This window comes from Micropterus dolomieu, linkage group LG17, assembly GCF_021292245.1.
Source record: "Micropterus dolomieu isolate WLL.071019.BEF.003 ecotype Adirondacks linkage group LG17, ASM2129224v1, whole genome shotgun sequence".
Classification (NCBI taxonomy): Eukaryota; Metazoa; Chordata; class Actinopteri; order Centrarchiformes; family Centrarchidae; genus Micropterus; species Micropterus dolomieu.
This window is the reverse complement of record NC_060166.1, coordinates 36,194,354-36,219,842: the sequence shown is the minus strand read 5'-3', so window position 1 is coordinate 36,219,842 and position 25,489 is coordinate 36,194,354. Positions and strand designations below refer to the sequence as shown.

General features: G+C 40.5%; 1 protein-coding gene across 4 annotated transcripts in view; it reads right to left on the bottom strand.

Moving 5' to 3' along the window:
- si:cabz01090165.1 (uncharacterized protein LOC100333421 homolog) overlaps nucleotides 1-25,489 on the bottom strand; it is a 368,300-nt gene that overhangs the window by 205,268 nt on the left and 137,543 nt on the right. For all 4 annotated transcript variants that reach the window (XM_046074209.1, XM_046074207.1, XM_046074208.1 and 1 more), the window contains one exon: nucleotides 19,888-20,007. The gene's annotated coding sequence lies outside the window, so the exon portion shown is untranslated. The remainder of the gene's footprint in view (nucleotides 1-19,887; nucleotides 20,008-25,489) is intronic.

Here is a 25,489-nt window from a genome sequence, read left to right as displayed (position 1 = left end):
GTTGATTTATCAGTAATAAAAATTATTTCTTGTTGCAGCCTAGCACAAACTCAGTTTCCCTTCATGTCAGGGTCATATTTCTTCGCTCTTTGTTAGTTATCATAGAATGCTGGATGTGGTCTATTTGGTGTGTAAAGGCCAAGCACGTGCTTGTGTGTGTGTGTGTGTGTGTTAAGTCTATTTCAAAATATACAGTAGCTTGTATGTGAATGGAAAGAGGAACACATTTCACACAAATACATTTCAGTGTGTACATGTGCAAATAAAATCATGACATTGTCCACATGAAGCAGGCCTGAATAGATTATAGTCTCTGCCTGCATGTAATATATCCCTGTTAGAGACGTGTGTTTATTATGAGTTGGCCCAGATCCAGTTTTTTTGATTGACTGTTCACATTATTTATCAGACTCCAGTGTGAACTGGCTACAGCCTGCAAGTGACCCACATGCACAAAATGATAAGACGTCCCATGCAGTACGATGTCATACGGAAGTACACATGGAGGCGTCAGAGGTTATCTCAAACTTGCTAACCCTCCCGTTTTTCATTTCCCGGTTCCCTTCCAGATTCAGATTCATACTTTACCTGCCTGACAGAGTTCAGTATCAATAACCAGTTTTAAACTGGATCAAGTTGCAGATGAATAAACATCTGGAATTCATGCAGACATACGTGCATATATGTTTTTTTTTTTAGAATATAGAAAACAAAGCAAACGTATTGTTGACTATTTCAACTGCCCTGCAGCAGTGTCACCATGAAGCACAGCCTGAAAGTATACCAGATAATATGATTCACCATGTCAAAGAGGAAAGGATATAATATTGCCTTTCATTATATGGCATTGTGTTATTTGTTTCCCCCTCCATATGCTCAGATTGTATTGACTGTAACTGTGTAGGTGGGATGTTTGCAGCCTGGAGGCAGGGCTTTTCCAGGTCTCTTTTCACTGTTCTGCTCAGCCTCATCTCATTTTTCTGACCACTTAATGCTGCAACAATCCGCCAGCAGAAGTCACATTTCTGTAACCTTTCTTTTATCTGGGGAAGTCTGCTGCTCTAACCGCGAGGCATCTCTTTTCTGTCGTACCCGGGCAACTAAATGGATCCTGACAGTGTTATATTCTCCGTGCCGGGCTGCTCTGAGTGCTCTTAGACATTTATCATCTCACTATCCTCACATAGCAATCTGGAGACACTTGTCACAGCTGGAAGCACTCTTATTGTTCCTGCAGCAACTGTCGCTTGTAAAGCAACACACTGCCATGAGAACACAAATGATGTTGTTGGTTACCTGAGCCTTTTCAAAAATCCAAAACAACAAAATGGGAGCATCGATTCCCGACAGTCAGTTAAAATGAAATGCCAAACTCGTCTGAGAAATGCTTACAAACATGGCTGAAACGTACAAATACAGCATTTCCTTTATGAAAGAACACAATTGAATTTAATCACGTTCACGGGCGATTTGTGTAGAGTTTTCAAATGTGAGTCTCATTTTAGAATAAAAATCTTTATAGTGATTTGTGTTGGGAACAGTCCCGTTTGTGATAGGAAAAATGCCAGATGTTACAAAAAGTACAGAGGAGAAGACCAAAGATGGATCAGGCATCTCAGTCAGATTTGACAGGACTTCGGTTCCTGACAGGATACTCATGACTTATACAGTATCTCTCACAAAAGTGAGCACACCCCTCACATTTGTTGTAAATATTTGATTATATCTTTTCATGTGACAACAGTGAAGAAATGAAACTTTGCTACAACGATCCAAAGTCCAACTGTCCAAGCTCTACACATTTTTTTTCCCATTTGTTTTTCCAACTGTTATGTTATTTGACACAGTATGTCCCTCTTCTCTTTTCCTGAGCTGTCTTTTAGTCCTGTGTAGATCCGTATCTGTGTTTATAATGCCATTAATTTTTTGTTTTGCAGCCCATTGCAAGTTTTTGGTCACAGCTTAATGAATTCCCTATTTGGCTCACCCAATGGGCGACAGACACAAACACACACACACTCACACACACAAAAAAACCCCAACACACTCGCGAACACACACACACACACACACACACATGTAGAGCAGATGGTAACTCTCCTGGATACTTAGCATGCTATCGCTGCTTCTGTTTCAAAGCACAGACATTAAACACGTTCAAGATAATAAGTCAGGTACTGATGAGATGCCAGATCAGATTATACACACACGGACATGAATGTGCACACACACACACACACACATAAAACATTCCCACAATTTTGTAGTTGCTCCCTAATTAAAAGTGCTTGGCATCACATAGACTGGGCACAGTTAGTGGCTTCAACAGTAAAGCCAGGTGTGTGTGTGTGTGTGTGTGTGTGTGTGTGTGTGCGTGTATCCAAAATACATTTTTTGACACACCAGCCACGACGACCAGTGGATTAAAAAAAATCCACCTGCCTTTCCTCTCCAAGCCAGAACAGCCAACCAAGCACAGAATCTGTCAGAACAGGGACGGTTAGCAGCAGCCAGGGCAGCCATAGTGGACGACTAGTGAACGAGATCCCACAGTAAACACTGAACCCTGACCACACAGAGAATGTTCACAGGTTTTCATTTCCAATTTTCCCCGTTCCATTAGTCTGTCTGATCATACTATTTTTTTTTTTTTTTTTTCAGAAAGCCAAATGTGCAAAAGTTACACTTTTTTTCACAGTCTGTACATGAGAATTTGTGACACATGTCCATTCTTTGCTAAAGGTCATTAAGGACAGCTCTGCTAGATAGCTAACTAGAGCTAGCAATAAATCTGCCAGGGTGATAGAACAGATGAGATGGATATATGGGAACCATGCCTGGTTGCCATTTTAATTTGCTATTAAGGCAAATTCATCCATCCATCGTCAACCGCTTATCCTGCGTAAAAGGTCGCGGGGGGCTGGAGCCAATCCCAGGCGAATGGCGGGGTACACCCTGGACAGGTCGCCAGTCCATCGCAGGGCCACACACCTAAGGAGAATTTTGGAGACACCAATTACCCTAGCCTGCATGTCTTTGGACGGTGGGAGGAAGCCAGAGCACCCGGAGAGAACCCACGCGGACAACATGCTAACTCCACACAGAAAGACCGGGGCAACCGGGGTTTGAACCCACGATCTTGTTGCTGTGAGGCAACAGTGCTAACCACTGCCACACCGCACCGCAAGGTAAATGCAACACACATTAAACATTTCCCAGCTGTTTGGGGAGGAAGCTCTCTTCCTTGGGTCAATTTTCATTATTGTGAAACACCTGAAGCAGTTATTGGGTTGAATTAAGAGAATGTTTAAATGAATCAAAGACTTGTGTTTTGACTTATTCTGGCTGATTAGATGTCTGGTTGGTGGAAACATGCTTACTCACATCTTCTCATTTGAGACCACGTCACTTCCTGCCCTTGTTCGATTCCCACCTGGGATTTTGGTTGTGGTCAGCCTACGACATCCTCCCGACTACTACAGTGGCTCTCTGCAGTATTAATACAGCAGTTTTCCACTTCATTGGAGTAAAACATCTCTCCAGAAACAACACAGCCCAAGCTGAGGAAGTTCAACATGAGGAGTTTACATCAATTATAAAGCAGGCAACAAAAAAAGTGACAACTTCACCTTCAAGATGATTGACAGAAATAAATTAAAAGTACTTCCATCCCTGCCGCATGCAACTGTGACCACTTCACAGAGTGGACTCAATGTTAGTGATGCTCCTTTTTAATGATTTTTCAGTTAATGAGATCTTCTTTTTTCACCAAAGTCAATATACATTACAACACTTTGAAAATAAACTTTTCATTTGTTCATTATAATTTATGGCCATTGTTTTGCGGTGTTCATTTCCAGAGCTATTTAGGTCTGCTGCTTTTAATTGATCGTTCTGCAGCCAATTTGGGGCTGCAGACTTTAGTAGTTAATTTCAAAAGTAATTTCAAAGTGTTGCTTTTAGCTGTTCATCTTGGAAGCAATTTAGCGCCACTGATGGTAGAGAGTCTATTTAGTGACGCTGTTGATTAATTGAGCAGAACAGAGGAGGCAGGAGTGAGACTGTACCAGAGAGATTCTGCAGAGACTAAAACAAAACTACAACGTTGCCAAGAAAGGTGAAAATGTCCCTTTAGACACACATATACACAAAACCCCACACACGCAGTGGGTGTTACATATGTGTGTCAGTATGTACTGAGAAACAAGTCAAATTTATTTGTATAACCTTTAATCACAGTTACAGTCTCAAAATGACATCAAACACCCACATTCTAGAAAGAAAAAAAGCACGTTTATTTTGTTTCTGCATCAAGACAAATCCCCATACATGTATTTGTACTTTGTGGTTAAATTAAATCACATAATGTGCAATTATGTCACTTTCCTGGCCTCATAGGTTTAAAGTTTACTAGTATTAGTATTTGCATTTTGGAAGCCAATCATAGTCCAATATGTAACTTCCACAAGTGTAATGTAAAAGCCTGAATCGTCTGCACATACTGTAAACTGAGAGTAGACTTTACAATGAAGGAGACGTCTTGTGTCGACATGAACAAGAACGTGTGGTGCCGCTGAGCTGCCGTCGCTGCATTAATGTCAAGGATGGTGTTTAAGTAATCCATAAAAGTAATCCGTTACACTACTAGTTACCGGGAAAAGTAATAATATTACAGTAGCGTTACTGAGTAACGCGTTACTGTCCAACGCTGTCTATGATCCGCCTGTACGTGGAGTCAGGCACACTCAGCTAGGAGAGCTTGTCCTGCTGCAGAGCCAGGATGATGGTATTTAGGGGTGGGAATCACCAGAGGCCCCGCGATACGATATTATCACGATATTTATGTTGCGAATCGATTTTATTGCGATTTTAAATATATTGAGATATATTGCAATTTATTACCTTTTTCCAACTTCCAATTAGGTCCCTAAAGTCAAACTTTGTCAACATCTGTTTATCTAAAAACATACATTTTTTTTCATTCATTCGTTTGTTCATATCACTTTTTTAGTCCTCTATATGGTCCTGTTAAGTTTTCTAGTGGATATATCGATACTTGGCGTCCGTGTATCGATACAGTATTGCCATGGCAAATATCACAGTACTATGCAGTATCGATTTTTTCCCCCACCCCTAATAGTATTGAAGGTGGAGCTGAAACATGTTGCTGGCATTGGTTCCTGAGGAGTCCAGGTGCTGCAAGAATCTTGCAGCATTTTAAATCATCCAATCCTCTAAAGCATCATTAATGTTGTTACGGTTGTGTTTAGACACTCGTGGGATTTGGTTTTATTTAGGGAAAGATCTTTGTTTTGGTAAAATGTTAACCAAATGTTAACGTCAGTATTGACTTTTTCGTATGTGCATGACTGAGAGGCAAACATCGTTGTCCAGTGTTAAAGTCCTGCGCTTTGTTTGCCATCCATCCACACCAACTACCTGCCTATGACTTGCAGAATGTAGCACTTCCTTCCTCATTAGGGAAAAAACTAACAAAACAAAAACATTGCCATAATCCAGGCAACAATTACATTTCCCTCAAAATGTTTTTGATTGAACAAATTAGTAGTTAATAAAAAAGGAGATAGTGTGTGACCCAATTTGGGATCCTGAGCCCCCACTGCTGAGTATCTTTTGAATGTGTCCTCTCCACCCTGCTTGGGTGTCAGCCAAGATTCCTGGGTAGACACCTTTACCGAAGCCGGAGATGACCATCATTTGACTGACAGACAGTGGTGAAAATCATTCTTCAACTGCATCGCAGCTTCATCAATACTTTAAAGCTTATGGCTCCTGTTACTGGTGCACAGCCAATATAGACTGCGTCAAGGTTGTGAATAATTAAATAACGTACAATATGTTTGACAGCTTCATTAAAGCTGTTTGGTGAGTTACATTATATCAGGGTAGCTGGAGGCAACACAGGCACAAACTCTCGTCTCTCAGACGTCAGTGAATTTCCTCAGCACTGCACAAGAATGGAGATATGTGTAGGGAAAGAAAGGAAAGAAGGGTGCAAAGATGAAGGTGCAGATTCTGACTTATAGTGTCTTATAGATCTAATTTCACAGTATCAGATAAGAGCTTTCTTTATCGTCATTATCGTAACTGCATTGCAGTCACCCATGCAAGCTAACAGAACAGTGTGACCTCCTGCTGTGTGTTGTTAATGTCAGTATGAGGAGGACTGTGGGAGTCTTATGAAAAATCACAGCTAGCAGGCGACAATTCTACTTAAAAAAATATAGTTTCATAATCACAACTCTCACACGCTTTTATCAAGAGGATACGGCACAATTAGAAAATAAAATAAGATTATTCATAGAAAGCCAAGTGCTGCACACTGTCATTAAGTTTAATTGCATACAAGTATTGTAGAATAAAGTGTTTCACCCAGACTCAAGTGAATTTGTCTCTGTGAAGGCAAACACAGAGGCTAAATTTATTAGCTCTGGTGTCAGTTTAAACTTTTGACCTTTAATTATTGTTCCTCATTCAGACCAAATTATGTAATTAATGGAACTACATAGAGGCATCTTTCCTCCAGGTTTGGAAAAAGCGTTAACATCTACAAAAACAGATCTACAGTCAGAGACAGCGCACAGTGTATTTAAAACATCAGGACAGAGCAGTAATGAAGTACAGGCATAGAAACTCCCTCAGGGTCAGAGGCCAAGACTCAGGCAGTGCTTCAGAAAAATTCTCAGTCCTTTCACATCTCTCTCCAGCGAGGAGAACAAGTTTGTTCTTGGCTTTCTTTGTGTTTAATATGTAGAAGCCTTCTCCCACACTGCATATAACTCATCCAGACAGATTTATGACTTTCAGTAAGCCTGAGGCCACAAGGAAGACTGATCTCACCAAGAAAAGCAAATATAAAAAATAGGTATATGAATATATTAACTCAATATCACACATACAAAGACAATAAGACAGAAAGGGAGAAAGAGAATGCAAATTAAATATGACTAAAACAAGTAAAAGTCCTACTTTTGGTGAATAATGGTTCAGTTAATCAACATTAATTAGCAGCAATTTTGGCAATATATTATTAAGTCATTTATTAAGATAAAAAGTAAAAAACAAAAGTGGGGATTTTCTACTTTTCTGTACTTCATATCCCTGCACACTGAATATCTTTGGGATATGGACTGGAGGAAGACATCTGAAGACATCACCTCTGACTGCGGGAACTCGTGATTAGCACATTTCACATTTGACATAGATTATAATGACAATTTATAATTGAGAAGGAAAAAGCAATAAACTAAAAAGAAAAGTAATCACTTATTGTAGCTATAATGCTTTTACTACTGTGAACTTTGTGTTTTAAAAATGTGTACCTCCTCCTGTCCACTGTATCTTCATTCTAAAGATTTTAATTGGATAAGAAAAAAAAACATTTTCTTTGTTTAGTCTAAAATTTACTTAAAGAGGTCATATAATGCTCATTTTTAGGTTCATAATTTTGTTTAATAGTTGTACCAGAACAGGTTTACATGCACACTGCAGCAGCTCCTCTTTTCACCCTGTGTGTTGAAGACTCTGTTTTAGCTATCTGATCTTTGTTTGGAGTTGTGTGGTAACCAGTTAGGTGTCCTGACAAACCAGGAAGGAGGGAGGGTGGGGGTGAGGGGAGGCAGCGTGTGGACGTCTTGCTGGACACTGTGTGCTGCAGCTCAGTTGGTTTTTCCACCGGTGTTTTTGTGGGCGTGTCTGACTAGCTGCTAGCATTAGGACACCTGTTACAAAGTGACGCAGATAGGTTACAGAAGTAAAGACTGGACTTTAATCAAGGTGTGTTCAGCAAAAAATTTATATAATATAACAAATACATTGACCTCTTTAATTGAGCTTTCTGAGTTTTATTGCAACAGTTCAAATACAGTTAAAAAGGCATGTGCAGACAAGGGAGATTCCGTCTGCAAAGTCAAGTCACACTAAGTAAAAGTTGCGTGATTTGTGTAATCCAAAGCAAGTGTAAGCAGGTGCCTGATGAAAGACATTATTGCATAGTATTTTTGTTGCTCTGTTGATTTCAAAATGCATGGAGTGAGCAGAAAGTACCAGGGATGTTTACAATGGTCAAAAATGGATTTGATGTTTCTATTCAGGGCTGTGTCGGAGAGAGAGAGAGAGAGAGAGAGAGAGAGAGAGACGAGGACAAAGAGAGTGGGATGTGAAGAGATGGAGAGATGCAGAAAGAACCAATTGTTCTCCCAGCAGAGCTGCTATCGATTGTTCTTCCTGGCAGAGACGTCCACATTAGCAGAGAGAGAACGCTACGCAGTGTGACCTATTTACAGCTGCTATAATTATACACAAAGATATCACACACAATCACACATCTTGACACACAGCAGGAGGGGAAATCACATGCAAACAAGGTATGTATGTAATCAAACACACATACAGAGGAACTGCAAACAAACAAACGCTAATTAACAGCTGATGAAATCAAATTACACACACACTCTCTCCCTCTCTGTCTCTCTCTCTCTCTCCCTTAAGTTATACAGTAATCTTTGCTGTCTGTACCACACACAATTATATAACCTATACTATAAGTTATACTGTACCAAGGTTAAGGAGAACACTTGATTCTGATTGGTCCTGTCTGGTTTGAGTGGTTCCAGTGTTAAAATAATGTAATATATATTCCAAGGTTGGTTAATAATGGATTAAAGGTGCTGCAGGACATGAACCCCAGTGTCTGGCGTCTATGTCTTGCACATTGTAAGCCCGCCATTCATGTAAATGTAAATGCACCCTTCTAGTCTTTGCGACCACTCAAAGCGCTGTTCCACTACATCGCATTCACCATTCACACACTGAGCCTAAGTGCTCAAACATTCACACACTGAGCCTAAGTGCTCAAACAGAAGCTCAAACATTCACACACTGAGCCTAAGTGCTCAAACAGAAGCTCAAACATTCACACACTGAGCCTAAGTGCTCAAACAGAAGCTCAAACATTCACACACTGGTGGATCAGCCAGCAGGGGCAATTCAGGGTTCAGTACCTTGCCCAAGGACACTTTGACATGCAGCCTGGAGGAGCCGTGGATTGAACCGCCAATCTTTCGATTAACAGGACAGCCGCTCAAACCTCCTGAGTCACAGCCGCCCAAACTCACAAGTGTGTGTTTTGTTAGATTGAAGCCTCATCAGTTCATCTACTGTTTAACTTCAGTGGTGAAAACAATAAACAGGGTGGTTTTGCAGCGAAATGAATAAAAAACACCAATATCAGTATTGGAATCAGGTAAAATCGTAGCTTAGATATGGCTTCAACAACACGTGTGTAAATGTGTTAGAGTCACAGAAAGTGCAAACCCCGCTTGAAGGCGCATCAAACGACTGCATCACCTTAGATTATATCTCTGTAAAAAATGGAAAATCATTCATCTATCACTCCTGCTTTATTCAGGATTGTGCAAATCCACTTATACTGATCAGGAGCACGTAAGTGATCTAAGCAGGGAACCTGAGTGTGTTTATTCCACAGCGGTGTGATGATTTCTGAATAGCAACAGTACCACATGGTTCGATAAGGGCAGGATAAAAAGAGGAAAGAAGGGATGTATGGAGGGAAACTGAAAAGGGAGAAAGGAAAGAGATAAAAGAGCAAAAGGGAGAAGACAAAAGGAAGACTGAAGAGATAAAAGATTCTCCAAACTATATCAGACAGAGCTCAGCAACTGGAGTCTTTTATTTTCCGCCCATCTTCAGGGAGAAAGAAATGACACAAGCAGCAGCGATTCAATCTGACCTTTTGTGGTTTAAATGTTGAGTCATTTGTATGGCAGAAAGAGCAACATGAATCATCTGAGGGAGCCACGACTCTGACCTCTGCACTTTACGCTGTTGACTCACATACAGTACGGCTGGGTTTTATTTTAACATCTGAGAGGAGGGCTCTGGAGGTAAACAGCCTCTGTTTAACAACATCCTACTTCATATTCATACAGTTCTAAATATTCACCAGCAGGAGCTGCCAGTACAGTCTGAGCTTTAATGCATCACTGCGTCCTTCTTCAGCTGATTATCTTCTCACACAAGGCCGAGACCCCCATTTCCACCTGGTATTAATATGCAGTATAGAAATCTTTACCTCACCTGGATCAAGAAAAGCAGCATGAACAGTTGCGCTATGCTTCACTATGTCATGTCTGTGAAGGATCTCATCCAGGTCATAGTTATCTAAGGAGGTAATAATTAAGGGGAAACTGGACTTGGTTGAAGATACTAAAAGACGTTTTGTCGCTTATCCAAGAGACTTCTTCAGTTCTGACTGACTGGTGGGGAAATTCAGCTATTTAACCTCTGGGACACCGACACTTATTTCCAGGAAAAATAACTCCTCAATCATTAAGCCTAGATGCATTCTGGTCTGCTTTGATAGGTCAGAAGCTAAGGAATATGAATCAACTGTAAATTAACCTATTTATTTTGCTATTAAAGAGTAAATGGAGATGCAATAAAGGAAAATATGATATTTTCATATTGATGATTTGGTATAAAATCTATATTTTAACAGCAATATCGCCATCAAAACCATCATCCAACTGATTATAATGCAAATAAATATCTTCTAATACATCTGGAATACAACTGTAACTGTAAATTTGATGAAAAGAAACATATAAAACAGTTATTACTGTTATTACACAATTTGTCAAAAATACACCAGGCGAATGTCCATGTTTTGGCCATATTTACTGTTTATATGTTCACTTTTGGGTGAGTTTTCTTCAAAACACTATTTCTGTCCATACAACCACGTTACAAATAACATAAAGCTTCCAAAACATTGATATTAATAAAAACAGCGAATATTCATCAACATTCCTATAACCGAACAAACTCCCATGATTTGTCTATGTAGCTCCTACGGGTCATTAGCCGACGATAAAGACAGTCTGTTCCAAAGCAACACTTCTCCCCTGATTTAGTCTCTGGAGAGAAACGAATCCTAAGCCCTCAGAGAGATTGTGAAATACCAAGATGGCAGCCTGCAGTTATTTATTTATTTATTTATTTTTTACACACAAACAACAGCTGTTTTTGGACTGAAAACAGTGAAAACAGCAAAAGTAAGTCAGCAGTTGTAACTGTATATGTATATCGGTTATTATTATCCGGCTATTAGGCTAATAGGTCTGTGAGTTTTGTGATTTGAGCTACACAGCTGATCAGAGCTGGAGCTGAGCTTTCTTTAGAGTGGCCGGACGGTGTTGTAGGATGAGATGACAGATATCTGGATGGCAATAACTAAAGGCATGTACACACAGTGTTCACAGAGCGATTTATGTTGTTGATATAATGCTCATTTAGATGCTCGGTGTTTGATGTGGGTTTGGTATGGATAAAAATGGTTGGTTTGACGTTCTATCTGAGACTCCTAGCTTCACGGAGGTGCGTGGCATACAGAGGGTGACAAAATACTAGGATCAGACATGGATTTCTCACTTGCATTTGGCGCGAAAATCGATTGTAATGTGTATGGCCAAAGCTGTGCAAAAAAATTTTAATAAGAGAGAGGGTTTAAAAAGTTGAGGGTTTAGAAAGTTGTATCTGGAGTCAGCTCTGCATTAAAAAATACACACAACAATCAAAGGATACATGTGGCACATTATTTTCTTAAAACAAAACACATTGAGAAAAATTAATGCTAAGAAATCTTGAAAGAAATTCCACGGTCCACACACAAACGGGATCAAAAGTGGAACTCTATTGTGGAACCATATTCCACAACCAAGTGTGACAGTAAGTAAACATCATCTAATAAAAAGAAACTCCTGACAGCATATTCAGCTTTTTGTTTTCTAGCATTAAACCTGCACTGTGATTCATTGTGTGTGAAGTCGAGTGAAGATTTGGAGGGTCTGTGGTCACTGATGAGAAAAAAAACACATCATGGAAAGACCTGTGTGTTTCTGCCTGGTTGGTCCTCGAGCAAGGCGAACATACTGACTCACCAGCGCACACACACACACACACACACACACACACACACCTGAAGATAGAGACATAAAAGCGTTATGATCAGACATGAGAGCATTCAGCTAGTCTCCCCTGTACATCATATTGTTGGCTGTTTATAAGGTTAGCTAAATTAGTAACGAAGTAATATTAATTAGCTCAGCTGTTACTAACTTACTGACTTGTCAAGAGTTGAGAACATCAGGTACAAGCTTAGACTACACTGGTGTACAGCTCTGTCCTGTACACATACTGTACATCCTGATAATTATATTTCAGTTTTCTTAGGATTCTGACAACTGGTTGAAAGAAATGAGGGACCATGGAGCTGAGGTTAATAAAGTAAACTAGGGAAGCAAACTAGTCCTAATTAGGAGATGTTTCTTTTGGATTTTAATGTTCAAATTAAATGCTGAGTAATTGCATCAAGATGCATCGATAATCGTTTTATAATCGCAGCCCTCTGAATCTTAATCGAATTGAATTCCCCAGAGGGGAAAGGTGTATTTGTCAGCGAAGACCAGCAAAAAGACAGAAACAGGCAACACGTTGAAATGACTATCACAGAAACAACAAATCAGCTTTTAAATGATCATAGGTTATGTTGACTCAAAACTTTCCTGTCCTGACTTGAGACTTGACTCAGGACTTCAGAGCCAGGAAGACTTAATCAAATGTGACTTATAAAACAGTGACCCTGTCCCACTTCTGCATGAGCAAGTATTTTTTAATCCACATAAAACAGAAAGAGATGTGTGCCCTTCACAAAAACCTGCGCAGAGGTTTCTGCTGTGTGTGTCTATTCTGTGTTCATATGTGATATGTTGGCATTTACATGTGTCATATGTACAGTATTACTGATGGTTTGTGTTTTAGCACAGGAAATAGCTAAACTAAATCCAAACAACGTCAGAAAGTACGGGGAGCTTGCTATGTGTGTGTGTTTGTGCTGTGTGTGGTGGACGGCTCTCCTATCTCTCCAAGCAGTAATTGTCTCATAATTATTATTCACCATAGAGTCTTTGATCGTGGAAGTCTCAACTGATATTAACATTATCATCTACTGAAGAGAGAGAGAGAGAGAGAGAGAGAGACAGTGAGAGAGATGGGAAATATATGAAGAAAGGGGGAAGCAATCAAGCAATAACTTGAAAGACAGAAAGTTAAAAAGAGATATAAAGAAAAAGAGAGAGAGTGAGCGAGGAAGAAAGAGAAGCGAGATAAAGTGAAGAGAGTGATAGAGCGAGTTAGTGTGGGGAAGTGGGAAAGAAGGATAGTGTGTGTGTGTGTGTGACACAAAAAGACAGAAAGCAACAACAGCACTTAGAAAAATGTATAGCAAAGGAAAAATTAATAAAAACAGCCACGAACAGGTAAATGTGAGCTGCCCTGTATGTTAAGTTGAGAGCAGACAAAAAGCTGACTAAATATAGCCGAAATATGGCATTTCAAATGTTCTCATTTCCCAGAGCTCCCAGAGGGTGGTCATCTATTGATTTTTCCAAAAGAGACAAAGTGTAGTGACATTTGGTTTGTGTTAATTCTGAACCTGAATGTTCATTCAATCCAATAAAATCTCCCAGAGGAGCAAAAAGCAGAAGAATTGGATGTTAAGCCTGAAGAGGTCAGAGACAGAGAGAAACACAAACGGAGAGTTGGATATGGAGACGAAGTCAAAGGTCGCCCATTTCATAAAGATTAGATTCCCATCATCCGCATGATAAATGACTGATCATGCGCTGCATACGCAGAGATCTGAATCACAGTAGGGTGACACTTTTAGAGTTTTGTGGAACACGATTTGCTCCTTGGAGAGTGAGTGCACCCCGGAGGAATATGAGCACGTCCCCTGGTGCAGGAACAATATATCTGCTGTGTGATCATATTTCCTGCTCTCGCTGGAGGCCTTTATGTCAAGAGCTCTTTGCTTGAATTTTCATGGTAGTTGTTAAATCTGAGGAAGAGGACAGCGTTGGGCCATTTCATAAAACAGTGCGCTCCCCAGAGACAGAGGATAAGAGCCCGGAGAACACTGTCGAACCCCTGTTACTGTTTTGTCAGTTTTGCTGGGGTCTGTAATTTCTCACCCTGTTTCGAATCAGAAGCACTTTTGAACTTAGAGTGTAGCCGGCTCTCCTGGGGTGGAGCTGCCAGCACAAATGAAAACTATTTACATTTGTGCTCTAAAAGTTCAGGGTTCAGCCGAGGGTTCTCCAGTCAACAGGGAATCAGTGAGCAATTTAAAGTTCCACACAAGGACAACACATCACTAAATGCTTTAGTTACACTGGGTTCATAGAAGTTGTGTTTCTCAAAGGCTGGCAGAAAATAGCAAAAAAAGCACTTTCAGTTTTCTGCCTAATGAGTCAAAAGACTGAATAAATTTTACAGAACAATTAAGTTTTGACATGTCGGCAACGTGGAAGCATTTGAAAGTGTCAGAGAAAGATGCAAAAATCGCCATTTGCAGATGCTGTTCTGCTGAATTGTCTTCGAGCACATCCGCTCCATCTGTGGCTGACTTCTTTGACAAGGCAACAAACGCTCTGAACCGCTTTGAGTGTTTCTGTCACTCATATGTGAGAAGACGATTAAGATAGCTGCACCTAAATTTGGAGTGCACACATAATCAAGCCTTTACGGTAAGTGAAGCGGCCCAGAGCGAGCTGAGAGGCGGGTTAGAGACTTTATCCTGTCAGTTTGTCTCTTTGCAAAGACAAGTGTTACGCATGTTACGCCATACGAGAACCACATACAACATTATTTATCAAACTGACTGGATGAATTTAGCGCGAGGGGGAAACACATGTGACAATGTACGGTTTTCAAAATAAGGCGTATGTACAGGATGTAAATAAGATTAACTGGATTATATTCACAGAAAGTATAAAACATATTACATGTGTACATTCAAAGTAAATGGACGCATGTAATTTACTTTACCGGACCCCCCCACCGTAGTCTCACCAAATTCTATGGAAAACACTGAGTAACAAGCACATTTTGACTGTCTAATTTATGCAATGGCAAAAAAAAAAGGCAAAATAAATATTATTTTGAAAAACCTTGTTCGGTGTTCGGGTTTCAGAGTCATGAGCCATGACAAACAAAGAATAAGGTCAGCCAAGAATAATAACCATAGACAGGAAACAAGTTGAACACTGAATAACCAGCTATTATCAAAACACCACTTTTTGTTTCATATAGAAAGAGAAGTTTAATGGAATTTTTTAACATTTATTAATACCACAATTTAAATTCAGTCATGTAAAAGTAAATGGCCTGAATTCAGAACGTTTGTATATATCATCAGTATATAAGTATGTTAGAAAATGCACTTAAAGTAGCAAACATTAAAGTATTTAATATACAGAATGGCTCCTTTCAGAGTGTTATATTATTGTGAAATAAATCATTAGGTCAGAATTACCATAGCATTAGCATTAAGAGGCATTAACAAGGAAGTGATGCTAATTCTAACCGTTTAACTTTAATATTCTGTTGGGAAGTTTAATCTGTGACAACGGATTGTATTTATTGGATGATTATTTCTGATGAATGTCATGGCATAGAGAGTGCATGTCCCTCCGCAATGAAGTGAAGCAGACGTATGAAGAAACAATCTCAAGCACCTTAAAGGAAATAGTTTGTTGTTGTTGTGCTTTACTTTTTCCACCTTGGCTCCACAAAGAAATGACACTTTGTTCAGCGGAATGCAGTTAATACTGAGTTGAGCTTAAACTCGCACTGCAGTACGATGCATGTACTCATTATGTTCCACCACCTCTGGTTACCTGGTGGCTAGATGATCAGGTTGCATGCCACTCTCAGACTTGTTCAGTTGTAGTATTAATATCAAGTGGTGCTTGTGTAACATCAGCAGAGGTTCACTCCCACTGTAACTGTGCATTCACCGGGCGCTGTGGATAAATGGATGTAACAAATGAGGTAGAAAATTGAAAAAGATCTGGAATATCCAATGACTGATTCTCTGAAGGGATGATATTGCCTTTCTTCACACACACACTCACTGATTGGCTGAGAGTGGACTCATTCCTCTTCATTGTCCCTCTTCTGCGCTAATCAGATGGAGACTGTTGAGAATGAACGCATACACACTGTTAACCAGCTCCCTACGGGTGCTGCGCCCACCACGGTGTGTGACTGAGCGTTTGTGTATGTCTGAATTTTCTATGTCTGTACAGTCTATATGTTTGCCGGCTGAGAGGCTCTGTCCACATAAACTAAGTGTTCTGCCCTCTGATTCTGCATATTAAACACATTATGGGCGGCCCGGCTGCACAGAATGAAGACACTGAGACAGACGAGAGTCGAGAGTATCACTCCCTCTGGGATCAAACTCACTGAATATGCAGTTTGACCCTGTGCATAATTAAAAGAGCTCTCCAGCAATGTAATGTCACACTTATATGAAGTTGGAAGTTGAGGTAGCTGTGGCTCAGGTGGTAGAGCATGTTGTTTTTGGTTGGGTTCCCCAGTTCCCCTAGTTCAGTCTGAGTGTCCGTGGGCCAGATTCTGAACCCCAAATGGATCCAGATGGCTGCGTCAGTGTGTGTGTGTTTGGATGAGCTTAGGATCATCGTGACCCGCCACCAGCAAGCACTTGGAAGGAAAGAGAGAGAGACAGAGGGGGGTAACAAAAAGTTGTTTTGTGCACCAACTGCATCAACCAGCTTCATGGTGTCCTAGATTTCAGCTTTACATATAGGTTTATAATCACTTGTTCTGTAAGACTGGTCTGATTCCTTGAATAGATGTTTGGAATATTAGCGTGACAGGCTTGCAATTCACTTTTCTTGTTCTTGTCGGCCTCGGGCTAAAGAAATACATTTAATAGACCAGTAACTTTGAAACAATAATCTAATGCAAATGGCGCTTGGCAGAATTGTTTTTCATGGATAAGAAAAAAAAAACAAATGTAATGGTGTCTTTGTGTTCTGTCTGTTCTCTCTCACTGCTGATCTCACCACCTGAGTCACTTCAAAAACCAAATAGGAGAAAAATGTTGTAGTTTTTCATATTGAATTTCTTCTTTCAGCTCTTATTTTATGCCCCAGCACGCTGTTATAATACAGTACAAGGTCTCCTTTTCTACGGATTTATTCCATCTTTTGTCCGTGCACTGCAGCTCTGACCCTTGCAATCCTCTTATAGCTCTTCTTCTTGGACACTTATACTGTGGGTGATGCAGGAATTGCAGCTTATTACAGCTTATACTGTTGGAGCCATTGTGAGTCACTCTGGATAAGTTAGCTCCACTACTCAACTGGGAGACTTCACCAAAACATTTATTTAGTAAAATGACTGCACTGAGTTTAGAAAGTGCAGTGGCAATAAAGACAAGAAGGAGAGTAAAACGGTAAAGGTCGGGACATGAACTTAAGATGCTAGAATGAAATTAAAGAACAATTTATCACCGTAGGATGTGCAACAAGAAACACACTGCACAAATGATCTTCTTCATCTGTGTTATTTTGATTGTACAACGACACATATGGTTCAATGGCATCGAGTCTGCTACAAAACACACACACACACACACACACACACACACACTGAGCTGGAATAAAGCACAGTGCCATCAGCTGTGCATGAGCCAGCAGAAGGTCTGTCCTGTCCTTTACATCTATTCAGGAAAAAAACACACACACAATTATCTATCTGCGACTCCAGGCCTTAATGCTCAGTTCCGTTCAATTTTCCCAGATCTGATTTTTTTGTTTGACAGTTCACATTATTGCTTAAATGTGGCCCATATCAGACTTCAGTGTGAACTGTCCGCGGCCTGAAAGTGACCCGCATGCGCAGAGGAATAACACGAGGTCATACGCAGCAGCACGGTGTTGTACAGAAGTAAACAGAGCAACAGAGGTTAGCTCCGGTTAGCTCCTACTTGCTAACCCTCCTAATTTTCACGGGAAATTCTCACGGGTCACATTTCTGCCAAATTATGATAAGTGTTCACGACTGCACAACTCACTGCCTCCGTCCCTCCCCACTGTGTCCGCACAGACAAGTAGCATGCACATAGCTCAGAAGAGAGCTCGCGCCCTGGTGGATTTCAGGTGTCAGAAAGGGAATCTGTGGGCAGATGATAGCAAGGTAGAGAAGAAAGAGAGCCACATGTTTATAATGGCTTTTTGAGGAGCTTTTTCGTTCACCGCTGCTCCGTCTACAGCGGAACTACAGCTGCTCTACATTGACGTCAAAGCCGCATCAATTCCGACCCGAGTGTCCAGACTGAGGTCGCATTTAAAAAGATCCAGTCTTTATTGAATTTCGACCACATATGAAAGTGGCACAAATCCGAACTGGAAACAATCAGATTCCATTTGACTTGGCCTGTTCACACCATCATAAAAAGATCAGATCTGAGTCACATATGGGCAGAGAAATCGGATTAGAGTCACACTGGCCTGCAGTCTGAACGTAGCCTTTGTGTGTCACATTGGCTTGCTTAAAATAAACATCAAAGTGTGCTGACTCACACCAATAAACACCACAAACACATGTTCATGGAGTAAAACACCCACAGAGAAACATGCACACATACTGTACACAGAAACAGACACAGCACACATACAGTGTGTAAAAGGTCAGATGGTGAGTCTGGTCACAAATGTTAATGTCAACAAACTGGGCTAGACCACCAGTGCAGTACAGTGGATGAATGAATTCCCACCTCCAGCCGTAACCAGTATTACAGGTTCCCCTTGAGCATGATTCTTGAAAAGCCAGAAGACAACGTGTCTCCTTACATCTACAAACTCCTGCTTTTTAAGGTCGTGGTCTGTAGTAACCACGACAGGGTTTGTAGCTCAGGTTAAAGTTGGGCGGAGCAATGCTGGGAATTCTGTGAGACCACCAAACTGAAATTGTTGACAAAGCTGTAAATTGGCTAAAAGGCGCAAAAAAGCAAAGAGAGAAGAGAGTGAGAGCGGCTGTAGCTCAGGCAGTGAGCTACCTAGAGATTAGCCATTAACCGTAGGGTCGGTGGTAAAGCGCACGACACACACAACCCCAAATCACTCTGGTTGTGTTTTTGATTATGGAAATAATGTAAGTTGATTTGGAGAAAAGAGTTTTACAAATGGCTGTAATGTAAATGTCAATCAAGCATCGTCTGCACTTCCCCCGACTTCTAAAGGAGAGATCTAATCAGGCAGAGCAAGACTTGTTTCAAATTCATGACAACATTTATTTTGCAGACAGAATTAAAGCTCTTTCCTCCTTCCAGTGGGAGAGCTGCACCAACCTCGATAACACAGCGCTCACATATCAAACTAAAGCAGGAAAAACTATTGTGATAAATGAATGGTATGAACATTTCGTTACAATGACACGTTTATCCACAAATGCAACATTCCCCATTATTAACATGATCTGATCACATCACACAGACGACAAGATGCTATGAGGCCACGGGACAAGTGCATTAAAAAGAAAAGTGCCTGCCTAGTAAATCCCCAAATTACTTCAATACCCACTGCTCTTTTTCAATATTCTTTATATGTTGAACATCAACGACCTTTTAACAAACTTCCATCAAACATTCTGCCGTTTTTACCAAGAAATATCAACCACCAGTGTCCTAAATTACTAATGAGCAGTCACTTCACCGGCCATTTCCACTATTCTACCAACCGTGATTAACTTATCCATCACCAATTTCTCCTAGGTAATTCCTTTTTCAGCTGAATGACATTGCTGGTTAGTTACCTGCCAGACTTCCAAGTAAGGAAGACTAACCTGCCTGGCCTCAATCAGACATTAAACATTTGCTTTTTTCCTCTGCTGGTCACCGTTTGTAATTATTCCACACACATAATCAAATCACTTAAGAGGATTAGTGCATTAAACATTCCATTATAGACGACATACCCGGGGAAGAAGGGAGTCCTCTGGTAGAGTCAGTCCTTTTTAGGGTGAATCTAAATTCCAGTCACATCACTGGCCTCGGGGTTACAACAGGATGACAAGCTAACAAGGGCACCATCCCACCTGCAGAAGAGGAGAGAAAAGGGAGGAGGAGGAGGAGGAGTGCAGGGATGGAAAGGAGAAAGACAGAAATGTCAACATGTTGCATCATTAATTCATTAGTATTCCTAAAGCTTCTTTCCTTCTGTCGTCTGCCCCTCCTATCACCCCCCCCCCTCTCTCTCTCTCTGTCACTTTACATCTGTAAAGTCTATGCAAACAGACTTCCATACTGTCCTAGATGTGCTTATTAGAGTGGATTTATGTTCTTCACATTTTAGTTGTGTGACTTTAATCTTATTTTATTCATGGTGATGGCGCAGTGAATAAGACGCATGCCTTTGGGGCGAGAGACCCGGGTTCAAATCCACTGTGAGACACCAATGTGTCCCTGAGCAAGACCCCTAGTCGCTCCAGAGGAGTGCGACCCCTGACATACATAGCAATTGTCAGTCGCTTTGGATAAAAGTGTCAGCTAAATGAATAAATGTATTTATTGTTGTTGTTTATACAGAGCGGTAAATAAGTTTGTCAGTGGTGGCAATGACTCAAAACATGGGACACTAGTATTTTGTAGTACAGTTCCACATTGTTTAGCATATCAGAATATCACTGTGTTGGCAAAGAAGTACACAAGTCTTATGATTTCCCTTCAATAAAATTACTTTCTGCACATTTCTGCTGATTTCTTAGTCTATATAGGTGCTATCTCTTGCTATAATGTTTACACCTATGCCTCCACACCTAGTAATAATAACAAAAAATAATAGTAATACAGTTTTATTTTAGTAAAATTATGACAGATGTGTTATTTCACAATAAAACTAGTAGTGTAATACTTTCTGCACTGTGAAGAGTGACGTTAGCTTTCTCTACCCTCACATGCCGTGTTTGTTCAGGAAGTTGAAGAAAATGGTGAAATGAATTGATTCAAGCCACTTAAGCTACAACCATGCACTTTAGGAAATGACAACTGACATCCAAACAGCTCTAACCTGCTAGCTTCTACGAACCCCGAGTTAACCAGGCCACGTGCATTTTCTTTTTAATGATGTGAGGAGTTAGCTCGTCACCCAAATTCATGTTTAATTGGATAAAACAGGGAACACATGCTGAATACAGGACGACACATTCATTCATTTGACTTTCCGCGGGAAAACAGATGAATATATACACACAAAAATGCTTTTGTTGGTAATTTTGCCAACATTCTGGTGTCAGCCCTTCAGTTTTGTGTGGAGCTGCTGACATTTATTTCAACACTCAACAATCACAGAGGGAAAAAATCCATCAGAAGCTGAAGAAGTGCAGTCTTCAGTAGCCTCAACAGATGAAAAAGATTTGTTTTGAGTTAAGTGGCATGACTCTAGCTTGTCTCAGCTAGAAAAAATCCTCTTACTTTCTTAGGTTCCCCATCACCCTGTCCACCTACACGCTGCAACCGGCAGCAGATTGTTCACGTTTGCTCTCTCGGGTTTCTCCTTAGGCATTTTATGGGAAATGCAAGATACCATGAATTTGACGAGTAAGGAAAGTGTGTACACCAAAAAACATATTAGAACATTTCTTCATAGAATAACTCCTGGAACATCATATCAATGATGTATAACACTGTGCCAACAAGGCGCCTGAAGGTGGAGTTTTTCTCTTAGTTTGATGTCAGAGTGGCGTGGGTGTAGCGTAGGTGACTGTTCGCCTTTGGAGGAATTGTTACATCACATTGTATGGATTGGCAAATACATACATTTTATTTCTCCAACAATTTTTTTCCACGCGAAATCCCATTTTCTAAATGTTTTAACTTGAATTGTCTCCAGGCCTGCAGGGATGTACTTCTGTTTACTTTAGTTAATTTACTTTGCGTGTCCATAAAATATACAAGTAAGGTAATTAAACAAGGTGATAAAATGCAGCCACAACAGAAGAACACAGGAAAAACACAATTTGTGCAGCAGAGATAAATAACAGAAAAAAGGAGAGCTGTAATAACTGTGGCTTCAAAACAAAAATGAAATATTGAATAAAGTCCTGATGATAAGTTGCGATTGAATTAGAAATCAAACTCTAAATTACTTTTAAAACACAACATGATGGATGAGGACAGCAAAACAACAGTTTCCATGAAAAATAAGCAGAAGAGAACATGAATAACGGGGAAAGAGTGAGTGAGTGGGAGGAAGAGACTGTATTTTAGATCACTTGGGGAACTTCAAGCTGTTTTGTTCAGACACTAAAAAAGGAGGGAATTTTAGCAACAACAGGAAGCTGTCTAGCCCGAGAATCAAATAAACAGGAGGTAACAGGAGAGAACAGGAGATCAGGAAACTTCCAGCAGACCTAATTCAAAGATGAGCACGCGAACAGTTGAAGTGATGCAACTCTGAAGGTGAATTTCCCAGTGTTTTTGTTTAGTTTAACTCTTAATGATATCCAAAGCCTGATATCTCTACCTTTTACTTCTACATACTGTTGCACTGGGTGACATGTTCCTTCATTACCGTAAACACACAGACTCTGTGGTTTATTTTGACTTAATCGTCCTACGTGGACAACGCATTGACAGTAATGCAGGTGAGAATACTGCAGGTGAGCAGAGATTTAGGGTATCTGAAAAAGCAGGGTTCCTGTGAGGTCTAACTTTATGTGTGACATTCTTGGGAAAGAGGGACGGATTAGGAAAGAGATTACCTGGTATGTAGTCAGATAGAAAGGGAGAAATGGACTCAAAGTAGGGGATGAGAGTGACGGAGGAGAGAGTTGGACCAGAGTGAGCAGCAGACAGGTGTCTCACAGTCACTCTTCTTGTCTCCCTGACGGTCAGCACTTCTCTGATTGACAGCTAGATTAGCATTAGCACGACTACATAACAGCGGATTAGCTTTAGTACGGCCGGTACTACACAAAAAGGGATTAGCCTTAGCACAGGCTAATGCTGCAGGCTAAGAGATTAGCACTAGCTATGCCATGGCTCCAAGCTACATGAGAAAAAAGATTAGCTATACTCTGACTCCAAACTAAACAACAGTACATGATCAGCAGGGGATTTAACATGTATAGGATGCAAGGTAGTGATGGGAGATTATCAGGGCTTTAACTTGAAAGCATTCAAAAGCCAGTGCTATTCATAACTAGTGAGATTAAAATAGCGCTCATAACAGAAACAACATTAAAACAGAAGATTTAGTGTCCAACAGGCTAGACTGAACTGGCTGCAGGACTCTTTTGTTGCTCAGTCTGTCAAACTGAAATCAGTTGTTTTTTTCTGTCTTTGTGAATCAGATCAGGTGTTCCAGATGCGATCCGTCAATCCAGCAGCAATTTGGTCAAAGCACATTGACTCTGAAACGGGGCTGATGTTGCTCAGGAGGTCGAGCAGGTTGTCCAATGATCAGCGGTTCGATCCTTGACTCCTCCAGTCTGCATGCGGACAAGATACTGAACCCCAAGCTGCTCCCTCACTTGCTGTGAGTGATCTTAGTTTCAGTCGGCAGTTGGCAGCCTCTGTATGAATGTGTGTGAATAGGGCGAATGTGACGTGTGGAGTAAAGCACTTTGAGTGGTCGAAAGACTAACAAGGCGCTCCAGTCCATTAGTAAACCACTGTCTGTAAAACTAGACAACAACTCTGTGATGTTTCGATATACTGTATCTCTACAGGGAAACATTTTAACAGAGCAGCTTGAAACTTCACGAAACGAAAGAATAATACCTGCCAACATTAACTGTCTGGGCTGCTGTGCTGTTCAGATAAAATATATATATATATATATATATATATATATATATCATTTCAATCGCTGGAGTGAGTTCAGCAAAAATCCTTCCTGACTCTGTTATGCAAGCAGCTGTCAAGTGTCACTTGTAATTATAGAGGAGCTGACACTCCTGCGATAAACATGGTTTGAGGAATGAACAGTTACAGTATGTCCTGCTGTGACACTGCTGGCACAGAGGGCAGAGAACAAAGGGAATGAAACTGGTGCCTCTGGGTTTGGGTTTTATATCAGGGAGAGAGGGGGAAAGTTATAATCATGAAGGTGTTTCCTGCTTCGATTCTGTGTCTGCTACAGTTCAAGGAAAATCAAAACTGGGGCACAATGCATAAATCTGCAGTTTTCCCATTACGTGAAATATATAGTACTGACACAGTATAGTTTGGGATTTATCCATCTAAAAAAGTCCGTAGTTGAAAGAAACAAACACAGCAAAGTTACTCTTATTTTGCATGTTATCTTGATATCCTCTCCTGAGCACATTCAGTGCTTTTCTGTGGAGGAATTAAAGATTCAGGTGTAGGTCTCTCAGTCCGTCATTCAAAGGAGCTTTAGACGGGTTTCTGCACAACGGCATCACCAAGATGCACATGCAACTAGGTGGCAGAAAGCAGCACATCAGTTTATACGGCATATCTAGCTGCAGTGTAGGGCAAATTACTCAGAAATTGTAATGACTTAATTTTTTACTTATTACTCATTTAAAAAGTAATAATATTACTTTACTTATTACTGGGTATTAAAAGTAAATAGTCACGTTACTCGTTACGTTACAATTACTTTGAACCAACGCACCCCATCCTTAAAAGTGACGGGAAACCTGTTCAGCTTTCAGTTTTAGAAATGAATCCACTTTACTGGAACAATAATTAACCTGAGGAGGCAACAAGCAGCCGAACTGAAAACCTCTCAGACCACAGGATGCTGGATCATATAGGCTATTTTAAATTATAAAAAACAAAGCAGGTCCCTCCCAACATTTTAACTGATTGCGTATTCAGTATCAGTTCAATGAGTATGATTTTTACAGTACATAACATTTCTTAACGTCACTGGCTGAAATAGAAAATAACACAGCTAGTCTCTCCCGACACAGAAGTTGGAAGCAGGGGTGTAGAAACTATACTATACTATACTATAAATGAGTGAGTGATAGACGCTACAGCTGTTGTATCACAAGTTAATTTGAGCAGAGTACCGTGACCACAGCTGACTCCACGCTGTGTTCGGTCGGCATTTTGTTGTATGACAAAAAGTATCAACTTGACATCAGCTACAGTGGGGGAAAAAAGTATTTGACCCCTTGCTGATTTTGCAGGTTTGCCCACTTACAAAGAATGCAACGATCTATAATTTTAATCATATGTACATTCTAACAGTGAAAGACAGAATCCCAAAGAAAATTCCCGAAAATCACATCATATGAATTTATAAAAATTGATAACCATCTGATGAGGAAAAACAAGTATTTGACCCCCTGGACAAACAGCATGTTAATATTTTGTAGAAAAGCCATTATTGGCCAGCACAGATGTCAAACGGTTTTTATAGTTGGTGACAAGGTTTGTGCACATTTCGGCAGGGATGTTGGCCCACTCCTCCCTGCAGACAGCCTCCAAATCATTCAGGTTCCGAGGTTGTCGCCTGGCAACTCGAATTTTAAGCTCCCTCCAAAGAATTTCAATTGGATTCAGGTCTGGAGACTGGCTAGGCCACTCCAGAACCTTGATGTG